The 12,590-nt window shown below is 41.1% G+C and overlaps 1 protein-coding gene across 17 annotated transcripts in view; it reads right to left on the minus strand.

Moving 5' to 3' along the window:
• The window catches only part of tns1b (tensin 1b), a 165,122-nt gene that overhangs the window by 21,615 nt on the left and 130,917 nt on the right, over positions 1–12,590 (minus strand). The window lies entirely within an intron of this gene.

Here is a 12,590-nt window from a genome sequence, read left to right on the forward strand (position 1 = left end):
TCTGCTAAATATAACCACACAGTATTTGTCAAGGCAGATTGGAGCAAAGACTGAGGAGACAGAAGTGGAGTGTTGGAAGATTGTGCGGGCATGGCCAAAATAGCTGCAGTTAAATTAAACACTGGCTCATGTCCACCTATTCTGCCAGCTTCAGGAAATGAGCAGGGTCTGTGGCATGCACTGTGGAAAAAACGATGAATTCACAAAAGCCTGCTTAGCACTTTCTCAAGCCATTTGGATTTATCTGTGCCACCTGAGAAATACCGGCATAGCAGAAGATGAATGGACATCACAGCCTTTTAAATAACTGAAATGTTAACTCATGAACTCAGTTGGGATGTTGCAATACGGATTGTGTTCACCAAGTGCAAATGCACATGAACACACATTGTACATTCACACATAGCCACACCCATGTCCAGTGATGGGGAATTAGGGTGTTCCAATCAGAAGAATTTAGTCATCACTGGAAAATCGGCCTCACTGAGTAAGAAAGGCCTGGAGTCTTTTCTTGGCCTCCATAGCCAAAAGGAAAACAAAAGCATAACATACTGAGAGACATACTGAAAAAGTTTAAACACACACACACACACCACCACCACCACCAATGGATCATTACAGATATCAAAATATACGAGTCTGTTCCTCAAAAGAGTAATGTAAATCTAAAGTTCCCCACATCCTCTGGACCGTTTAGTAACAGTTTGTGTGGTTAAACATGGTTCAGGAAGGCAAAGAGAAAAACAATACCTTGTCAGATAATTTGTCTTCCCCAGTCCATTACAGTCACCAAGAAACCTCATAACCCATGATGAGGCATGCCTGGGTAACCAAATCAGATTCTACAGCTGGGAAAAGAGCTGCACAAAGAAGCTGTCTGTGCCTCTGTAACTTATAGATATCTCCATCGCAGCCTCAGTGAATACAGTGCTCTGTGATTGAGCTTGGTGGGCGTACACAAGCTGGATGCTGCAAGGTCTCCTTGGTTGGCCTGAGGCAACTTGCCAAGGGAATGGCGCACTGTAGCTGTTTCCCTGCCAGGCTGCTGGTAGAAACCAATCTGGTCGTTCTTGGTCAGAGAAAAGCTCAGTGTATGTTTACTCTTACTAATCCCTCATTTGGTTTACTTTGATTGGTACATTAATGGACCACGTGCGGGGGAAAAAAAGGCCACAGTAGCCTCAAACATGTCTAGCCTAATGCCAATGGCCTGTTGCAGTATTTCATTCCATTTGGACAGTGCATCTCCAGCGTAACCTTTGGTCTAATCAGCCAAGTTAATCAAAACTCAAGGTAGTTGTCATGATTACCATAGTCATTACATACTATAAAGGGCTGTAAAAGGCTAATTATGGTGAAAATGATCTGTGTTTTTGTAGCTTTAATGATAATTCTCTTCAAATGTATCTGCTTAGACAAGAGGATCCAAAACAAGTCATCATTAATCATTTATATAGCTTATGAAAGTAATGCCTCCATCATCCCGATAAACATAGACATAAGTCATGAAAGGAGAGCTCCCCATGCTTTCTCCATTTCAGTAAATTTACAATAACTTGCACTGTGGCTACATGCTACTTACACAGTTGAGAGGATCAGTCCCACATCTTAGCTAAGTTCACTCTCTGAATCTCATAACTACAGCACATCCACAAGTTACCTCAAAGTAAGTCAAAGCCTTAGCAGAGGAAATGGCAGAAACACCTCCACAGGAGGAGGTTCCCCTACCTGTGAGAGTAGTGGACGCGGCACAGTCCCAAACTGATCTGGGAAAAGCCCTGCGGAGGAGCCCCCCCGGGGTGGGGACATGAGGGATTACAGCAAGAGTTAGGGGAGTTGGTTTTGGCAACAGTTCCTTCTCCTCCTCCCTCTCCTGAATAGCTTGCTGTCTGGCCGGATCAGGAGAGCTGCTGCTGTTGCTGGCTGTTCAGTGGCTCTCACTAGTCTAAAGGCTGCCCCTGCTGTGTGAGCGTATGTGGGAGGTCTATCACAACAGCCTGTTTGGTGGTGCATGAGGAGAGGTGGGAGGGTGAGGAGCCACTGAAATCCAGAGTTTGATAGAATGACATCAGTCCTATTAGGTTGGGCTGTCTTGCACACACCCACTTCCTTGATGCAAAGTTTCTAAAAGCCCAGTTTCATTGACTTTCACACGCTTTTTGCTTTACTCAAGAGACCACTCCTGTGATAACTGTGTCTAAAGTAAAAGACAAACCTACACTGAAAAATATGTCTTATATAAATCAATGCACACATTAACATTTGTAGAAATAAGTCCTTTCTATGTTCATATACAGAAGGATGCCCCCTCCTCAAACCAGCTGGTGTCAAAAACATTTATGTAATGGAAAGAGCTACTTTGTCCAAAAACAGTAACTTAACAAGCCCTCTCCAAGCTGGAACCTGAAAGAGAGCCCCTCCCTGCTGCAGCCAGATGGAGAAAACAGAGAGGCTTACTGGGTGAAAAATAATTGAGTACTAGTTGAACTGAGATGCTCCTGATAGGATTCATATAGAATATGAGGTCTTATACAAATCTAATTTACTAATGGAACTTTTAGTAACAAACTTTTTTCCCTGAGTCTGAAAGCTCTTCAGTCTGTTGGGTCATCTGTATACATTAACATGCTGGACAGACTCTTTACAAGATTGGCAACCACCACATCTGTCATTTTGGCTGATAACAATAAATGTGACTTTGACCTCTATTCACATCCTCATTTCATGCCAATTGAACGAAAATTACATGAAATGGTTTGTACACTGATTTTCCTCATTTTACTCACAGACGTTTTACACCAACTCTATAGTTTTCTCTCTTAAAGCTCTTTCATTTTTTCTCTCTTTTCCACCCATGCCTTCCCCCGGCCCCTCACTCTATTCTGTAAGTGGTGATGATGATGATTGTGATAAGGTTCCCTCCTAAACATCAAATGGAAGCCCACTGTTGCCACACCTCTTTAACTAGTTCATGTCTTCAGTTTATACGATGACGTGACTGATGAGAGATCCACAGATCCACACCATCCCTGTCTGTGCCACAGGAATCGAATCTGTCGCTTTACACTTGTGAGACTTGTTACGGCGAGCAGACTATTTATGTTGCGGCTGCTTCCGTGTGTGCTGCTATGACTGCTGCTGTTTTCATTTGGTCAGAAATGACCACGCGTAAGCCTCTACAAATAACCTTTGCCGACGTTCCTTCATGTGATAAGAAAGGGCATGTGTATATGTGATATCTTACACCCTGTCTGTCCATGTTGGTGTGTTTTTACATACTCCCCAGGAGGTGAATACTTCTCCTGTGATCCTAAGCACATTAATCAGGGGAGAATTTCTGCAGTCCCGACCCCACAGCCTTTACTAATTACTCAACAGCAGGGGAGAGCGGACCATGTTAGAACAATCTGCAATGAGCAACAGGTTGTGTTGCCAAACCCTCTTCATAAGAGTGAAGCAGAAAAAAACAACACTTTGGTTTAATCACAACATGCTTTGGAAAACAACAGCAGACAATCAAGTAAGTCAAGTCAGTAAAAAGGTACAAAAATTCATTGCAAAACTTGAATCTACAAAATACAAAGTGTTGCACTTGGAAGGTTCTGTCAGATATTTCGAGGTTCTGCAGCCCAGATGGTGCAACTGTGCGACCTCTTGATCTCTGAACTATGAGCTGTGACCCTATGTGGCAATAGATCCCCCCTTCACAGCGGAAATAGCATGTTTCCGCTCAAGCTTACATGGACAAACACACCATGTGCTGCTCTTTACTAGTGGATGTGTGTGCGTGAGAGAGTGTGTGGGCATTCCAAAACAGCTGGGGGTCCATGTCCACTGGCTACAAGAGTGACGCAACTAAATACCCAAGATGAAACATTTTGAAAAAGTCCCCTCAGCCCTTAACTGCTGTAACTACTAATGGCCAGACTTTAAGTGATTTTAGATTCAAGAAGCCTAACAGATTAGGACATTCAGTCGTAGTTCACTTTCATGTATAGCATTTAGATACATTTGGTAAAGCCAATGGCTTGATTGGTATTGATTCGGTAACAAAGCATGTTTTCACTGTACATGACAGCTCAAGGACATCTATTAAAGAAATAATGTGGCCTTGTAAATGATCTACGTAGGAAGCTGTTCCAGTCTTTGAGCTGGATGAATCTGACTGGTGCAGATAACAGAAGCAAGATGAACAGAGTCAACAGACCTTCTAACTTACAGTACTGGATGACTGACTGAAACTACTTTTTTTCGTTTCAGCTGATTACAATCTATATACAATACAAAAGCAATAATCAATCAAATTATGCTAAATGCTAATGATATCGCTGCCAGAGCATCAAATAGGATTTTGAAGCAGTTTTCTCACTGCATTAGTGGAGATATAGAAAACATGCAGCACAGAACAGTTTAGCTATTGCCAACATCCCTAGCCCCCAAAATGCTTAGTCAAATGTAAGTACACAAACCTGCTCTGGCTTAATGAACACTTTACTTGCAGCTCATTAAAAATGCATCAAAGATTACTGCAATCGATGGACGAGAGTGCAAACTTGCTAAGACCAAGGCACAAAGCACAAAGTAATGGATGGAGGTTTCAAACAGGCAGAAGTGAGATATTGATCAATATGGGTGTTTCTTCCACCTTCAAAAACTAGCCACAACTGACCCAATGCCATGGCTATATGAGGTATTAATTGTAGTCCAAAAATATACTTCAAAGTAAACACAAAGTCAATTAATGTCTCTCAACATATGGAGGCCTGAATATTTAAAAGTGTACATTAACATAATCTGTAACCTGACACCACTTAGGCTACATTTAGTCAGTGCTGGTCAGAAGTAGAGACTATATTTGGCCCACAACCTATTGACAACAACACATGAGTACAGACACAACCAACACACACCACGAAGTATATATCAGCCAGACAGTTCATCCATGCAGAGCATTATGTTTCATTCTGGATGAGGTCGCGTCTCAGGAAAAGTCATTAACAGTCGTTAGCAGCAGGGTTGTGAAGGGAAAATCTTGGGGGCCAAATGAGAAGAGCATCTGATGAGCTGGCTGTAGCTATCTCGCTCCAGAGGTGAGGAGAAGCTTTGATGGGTCTAGTGTTGTTCGTCTTGGTCCGGGGAGACGGCAAAGACAGAACCGTATCCTTTTGCCTGAAGACTTGGTCATTTATACAGCAACTCCTGTCAGCTCCTGTTACAATCAGCATCCTGGTAAATGCTACGGACACAAACTGGTCTCGCTCCTGACCAGACACTTCCTGGTACTAGAGCTGTATCAATATGATTCTTTACGGTGGCTTTAACTGTCAAGAATCCTTTCAGTGCCTTCAGGCAACAAAAATGTTTGGTGATTATTTGGATGTGGAAATTTCCAGTGTCCCAACGCACTCGAACCATTTATGAGACAGAAAGAGAGAGAGAGAGCGGAGGACCAAAAATGCAATTCATTTCCAAAGCTAATGAGGCAGTGTTTGCTTCTGCCATTTTTGCCCAGAGATCTTTGCAGTGCTACTATTTGTATTATATTTACCTCAATTTTCATCCCTCATTGGATTGACAAATTACACCGTAGTTCATCTAAACCCCTGTCCTAGAGTATAGTGTCAATATCACTTTTTTTGCACCTGTGAACGTGCACCTGGAGATGACAAGCATGACATAACACTTAGAGAAGTCATCACTATATCTTCACGCTCTAACCCCGTCCATGAGGATGTCATCAACAACCAGGAGTCACTCGTGCAGTGACAAGGGCATGATCCCTCACCAGCCCCTTCCCGTCTTTGGTTAGATGGCAGTATAACTACCAGGGACTAAATGTGACCAGCAGTTTTACCACCATGTGCCCCAGAGGAACCCCGACTAGAGAATGTACACAATTTTACTTAGCTGGTATCTGTTCCATTTTGTTACTGGCAGTATAATGAATAGTATAATAATCATTTTCCAAACAGTGTTTTTGTGAAGTTGGACTCTCTTTTAATAGAAAAAGAAGAAGGGAGCAGAGGCCAGTGGTCCCAAAAGACCCAAAATCAAACTACAGTTTCTCCTTGTGAATTTCAACTTGTGTGTCCATCCACCTCTTGGCTAGGGAGGGGTCAATTCCATTAACTACTAATTCCAAATGATGCCCTAGGCCAATAACACACCCTAAACAAGACAGTTGTGTATAATAAAAAGTACAAATCTAGGTTTTTTTCCCCAACTAATATTCACCTAAACTTTGCTTGATTCCCAAAGCTGGACAGGTAAAACCACCAAACATTGAAAAACCTGATCTCCCCTCCAGTTATGGCCAGAAAAGTCTTCTTGCAGAACATTAGGATGTTACAGTGAAGGTGACCTTGGTCCTTTTGGATATAAAGTGTTACAATTAAATGTTTGTGTTTGATGCAGTTAGTTAGAGCAACAAGCATTTTCTCATTAGAAACCTGAGTATGAATGTTTGATTTTCAGCAGGAAACTGTGGCGGTCAACTGCTGTCTACTATTCATCTGTTGTCCATTTCATTTATTCTTTGAGTGTTACAGAGGGGCTGGAGGAAGAGGTGGGGTACATCCTGAAGGCTCACATTCACACCTACAGGCAATTAAGATAGAGCCAAATAACTTAACCAACATGTCTTTGTTTAGTGTAAACATGTCCTAAACACTAATACAGAATAACAAACGGAAAAGAGAGCACCTTCACAGGAAAGCTTGTAAAAGTGATCTCTACAGCTCTGCTGTATCTGGCTAAAATGTCAAATGAGCTGTGTAAAGATGGGTAGAGAAACAAAACAGAGGGAGGTTAGATGGCCAACAGATGGAGCATAGCTGTTTTAATAAAGAGGTAAGAGACCCCTCATTCATTCGCACATATGAGCAGGAGATAACTGGCTCTTGTTCTCTCTTAGGATCAGGAATGACTTACAGAAACTTTACAATAAAGTACAACATAAACACAAGAGTACTATATGTGTATCTGTGTAACACTGAGAGAACTGAAAAAAGTAAGTACCTGTTACATTATATCCAAATCTAAATACTCTATGTCATGACATCACAATCGATGCATCACACACACATTTAAACTTGCCCCACAGTCAGTGACAGTGGCCACCTGTCCCCGTGTCCCTCTCAGTCCAAACAGGGACACAAAGTGCTCCTTCTCTCTGTGTCCACTGCAGTCTTTACTAGAGGACCTTTATTTCTCTGTCTTAGCTGTTACGCAATCTGATCTGAAGAAAGTTTGGAGTCAAAGCAGCCTAATCCCCCCAAAGCCGCAGACCAGACCGAGGGATTGATAATACAGAAGCCTGTTGCCAACACAAGGGGCCAGACATTTGACCTCTGCATCTCTCTGGTGAAAAGCTATAACCTGAGTCTGTTTCCATGAGATTGCATTGGACATTGGTTTAAAGCATCAGGAAGTCAGAGTCACAGACAGAAGTTTCAGATGCAGGAAGGTTCAGATGAGCTGATATCACCAGTGGTGCACAGCTGCTGTCCAGAGCCTGATGTTCACAGTCAACTATATTCACACAGACACATAATGACGAAATAATTGTTGCCATTTGTTCAATAATAGCTCAATGTAACAAGCAGTTGTATCATCGTAAAATGCAGAATTTACCTGCACAACAGCTGTGAACAAAGACACATGGGATGGCAACGTTTGAGTGAGGATTGCTTTTTAATCTTAAAACACTTTTGTTAGCAGAAAGTAGCTGCAGAACCAGATGAAATTGAAAGTTGTATTTCAGTTCTCTGGTATTAGCAGATTCATCCACTATCATTTAAGTGAAATCTCTCGAACGATGTATAGATTTCTCATATTGTTTACATTTAGAGTTGGTAATGGTTATGATTCCCTGATGCCTGTGGTTATTTACTTCTCACCTGGATCTTTGCTAACAGACCGTTTCACAGTTTCACAGTCACATGTTGGGCCCAAACAGTTTCAGCCATGATATCACTCTGTTGCATCAGTTTCTATCTCCACCAGGATTATGTAACTCCACCTAAAACAGACCCCTGTCTGTACCTCAGCAAGTACACACACAAATACACGCTTAAATTTAACTTCCCTCATTTAAACCCCACTCTTGTGCTACGAGAATGCAGCAAAGAATAGTCTGTGCCCAACAGGGCAGACACGGTCCCCTCTGTTGGATGAGTTAAGACAGTGGGGATGAAAACACAGACATCTCCCTGCGACTAACGTGTATGGGAACAAAGAAGAAGCATTAACCTCCTGGAGAGAAAGTGCCGAACAGCACTAAGACACAGGCCACACAGGGGGAAGTGTATTGGAACTTGGAGGAACAGTAACTCAAAGGCTTTAGAAAATAAGCACACAAAAGACATTAGAAACATTTGATTCATTTTCTTCCTAGAAATTGCCACAGTACCTTTCAAACTTAATTTCACAAAGTTTAATCAAAACTTGAGTTTTATTTTTGTAGTTCAAAATCTTGCCGTTTACATTTCTTAATTCTGTCCAATAAATTGAGTCAACATCAGTGTTTAACGGGTGCATGGTCATCTGCCTGCCCATTTTACTTTAGGTTTAATTTCTACACCTAAACATTTGATCAGTATAGGATAAAAGCAGTGGAAAAGATTAAACCTCAAGGAATCACTTGCTTTATAAGCTTGGCTGAAGCAGTAACAAATATTTAACAAATAAAACACAGTGTGGCCAAATGACTGGATAATAAACAACCTGGTGCCAATGATTTATTGAGCACATGCCCACATAACATGAAAATAAAGTTTCTTGCTGCAAATGCCCACATCTACAGTATTGAGTGTGCTACTCACATGCTGCCAAAGACGTCAGCTGTTAAATTTGTGACAGTTTCTCTCCAGCGTTCTAAAGAGCGGAGGACAAACTGAAACACAGGTTTAAGGGCGGAAATCTTCAACAGTTGCCTCACTTCGCAGGGAGGTCGAAGAAATGCTAGACGCACGGTGGCCATGTAGTAACTCTAAGAAACGCTCTGTCTGTGCTGAGCAGCAGTAAGGACAAGCCCACAATGACATTCTCCGTCACTCCTCCTCCTGTGAATGTGTGCACAAAAGAGCTTTACAGTCCAGTGGAGGAGTCTGCCTTTAACTCCTCCAACTCCTCGTAGGAGAGAGACAGATTCTCCGAAATGGTCTGTTTCAACCAGAAGAGAGAAACAATGGAGTAGAATTAGATGGCAGTTTAAAACTAATTCATTTATAATGTGTTTCAGGTACTCACACTTCCACACTGACCGCAGATCAATGAAGTTCTTTCAGGGAAGTTTACTGATGAGTTTTATACAAAAACACAGCAATGTTTACAATTAATCCAACTTCAAATCTAATATTTTAGACTAACTAATTAAAATAATTGCCTGTGTTGACCATGTATTGTTAATTTAAAAAAAAATTATCCTTCTCATTCCCTGTCTTATGACATCTGGTTCTATCAAGTTCATCTCTCTTTCACACAGTATGTATCAAATGGTTTTTCTCTCTAATCCCTCATCTTTCCCGTCTCATCACAATTATTCCAAAAATCCAGTGAGTGAGCCAGCGGAGTCAATCACAAGGGCTGAAACAAAAACTCAACAATCTTTCCCAGTTATTCCTTTCTTCAACCTATGTGCAGACCTTGATCTTTCAGGTTCTGTGACAGTTCTGATCCTCACAGCGCTTCCTGCGTGGTGTTGTTGTTATAACGTCAGCCCGTATCTCATTTCAGCCAGAAACTCATTTATGGCAAATGATTATCCAGTCAGATTTGAGAGGACAGCATCTGTTCTTTGAGGGAATTCCCTGAGAACTGATTTGATGATTTAACATTAATAATCAGCCAATAACCAGTTGAACAATGAGTCAGTGATTGATTAAGACACTGATGGCACTCATTCAAATTTTAGAGCTCTGTCTGAATTTAACAATTCATTTTGTTTAACTTGTGTTTGCCATGAGACTATGGATTTCACTTTGGACTGTAAAACATAAAGCTCATCATGAAGGTTTTGATTTAGTTTAAGGGAGGACAGGCTCTCCTTCTTTATCCCATTTATATCAATGAGGGGAGGATAAATATAAAAAACATCTCCTCATATGAGACAAAATCGTTCAACAGCACCACATATTAAAAGCTCTGCGTCAGTTTTTTCAATTACGTTATGAAAAAACGTGAAGAGATTAATGACTTACATATTATCCTGAGACCTTGTCCACCAAAGTAACAGGTGATAAGGACTTAGTCCAATATTGGGTCAAAAATACATTCTTGACAACTAAGGATTTGATCATGAGAGATATTATGTGTAAAAGCTGTTTGCATGAGTGAATTGTGTAAATGTTTTGTGTATTTTCTTGCTCCTGTTTTTACAGCGTGCAGGAAAGACAAAAATACACAGACAGTGTTGAAATGGACCCACAGCAGCTGTAGCTGTTGTTATGACACAAGCACAGTGAAAGTTTGACATCCATCTTTGGGAACCAGTGACCACATAGACATCACTCACCCACTGTCGATCCCATCAAAACACTGACCCTATCATTTTAGGATTTGTGCAATGCCTTGATAAGCTAAGAACTGTTGTAAGTAGTCTCGCGCTCAGAAAAGCAACTGCAACCCTGACTAACTGCAAATCCAACAACAACAATACTTTTGTTATTTCCAACCAGCGCTTGAGAAGACACATCCTCTTCCATTTTCCGTCTCGGCTCAAAAAGCTACTCTGTCAGAGGAGCTAACTGCCTTTTCAGCACTGACAAGTGTGAAGCCAAATGACAGTGGAAACACTCCAGTTTCCTGGAAACCCTTGTCTCTGTGAGAGGGAACCATTTGATTCTGTCTTTAAATGCCATTTGCAAGCCGAGCTCATTTAAAATTCAGTGTGCACTGTGCTGGCTGAATAGAGCACAAAAGGCTATTATGGGTCTTGCTTGAAGTCTTATCGACTACTCCAAGTCTCAAGAAGCTAAAATAAGAGCTAGTGATTGTGTGTGTTTTTGTATTTTTGTGTATGTGCAGTATATTTATCATCTGTTTCTGCTACTATCTAAAGTTGAATTTGTGTGCATTAGTATGTGTGTGTGTGTGTGTGTGTGTGTGTGTGTGTTCCAGCTCGCCGAAGTCAAATTGAGATCTGACCACATCATCAGATGACAGAAGGCAAAATGAGACACACAAGCAGCCACACACATACACAACTCACCTCCACCCACATGGAATGACTAACACCTATGCTATTTTAGCAAGGCCTATTTCAAGCCGCCGAGTGTGGTTGATGTTTTATGGCTTCTGATACAAGGTCGCCAAGTAACCTCTGACCTTTAATAACCTGGGAGACCAATGAAAACACACAGGAGGAATCAACAACATTAATATCCAGAGAGCATCTTTTTTCTAACAAAAAATGTCATTTTGTGAGAGGTCCTCTACACTGAAGACACTAGTCACTTCTGATATCATGAAAAATGCTCTGAACTGCAACTTTGGAATTGTCACTTGTTGAATATGATCCATTAATTTGTTCGTTACTAGAGGATAGTCTTTTCAACAGATTATAAACATAACATTTCTAACTTACAAATGCATTTTCTCACTTTGTGTTCATAGATCCAGCCACACCAACCTCCTCACGTCTCTTACCCTGTCCAAGCACCGAACCTGGGGGGACAAGGCCTTCTTCATCGCTGCCCCCTCCTTCTGGAACTTTCTCCCCCAACACCTCAGACAGTCTCCCTCACTCCCCTCCTTCAAAAATCTGCTTTTAATCTGTGATTTATTTATGTAATACAATCGTTTTTAATGTAAAATAACTGTCTTCTAACTGCTATAATGTTACCTTGTTGGTAATGTTTTTACTGTCACTGTTCTTACCAGGTTAAGTGAGAACCTTTTAAAAGTGCTACACAAATTGAATGTATAAATTATTCAAATGTTGCCAGTTCTTCATCAGCACCAACACTGTCACTTAATGTGTAAACTTGAGGAGATCACTGACTCACTCACAGACATGGAATGATACTAATACATTTATTCAAATACTGTGCTTAAGTAAAATAATTCTGAGGCGCTTGTTCTTTACTTCAGTATTTCCATTCCCTGCCTTTATACTTCCCAGCAAGGACATGTCAGGGGGGAAATATTGTTCATCCAAAACACATATTTGCTTCCTAGAATATGATGCATTAATGCTGATTCCACTGCCACACACAGTTATAAGTCATTCAAATTGATCTCAAACCATTTCATTTATAATGCATCTGTACTTTCTACTTGGATGATGTTATAACTGTGTGTCACGTGTGACAGGATTCTACTATTACGTCGAAAGCATCTGATTAGTTCTTCCACCACTGGTCAAGAATGTCTTTGTCTGTGATGAGTGAGAACTTAACCTCTGTTGAAGCCACAGTCAGTGCTGGGTCAGGTCACGGTACATTTCCTTCGGTGGGTATGTTATCCAGAACAAAGATGTAATAAATTCCTCTTTAAAAGGAGTATTGACAATACATATCAGTTTTCTACGCCACTAAACGTAGGAAAGTCATTCCAAAACAAACTGATCATCCAAGCATGTGCCGCCACTT

The sequence above is a fragment of the Paralichthys olivaceus genome, chromosome 10 (assembly GCF_024713975.1).
Source record: "Paralichthys olivaceus isolate ysfri-2021 chromosome 10, ASM2471397v2, whole genome shotgun sequence".
In the NCBI taxonomy this organism is placed as follows: Eukaryota; Metazoa; Chordata; class Actinopteri; order Pleuronectiformes; family Paralichthyidae; genus Paralichthys; species Paralichthys olivaceus.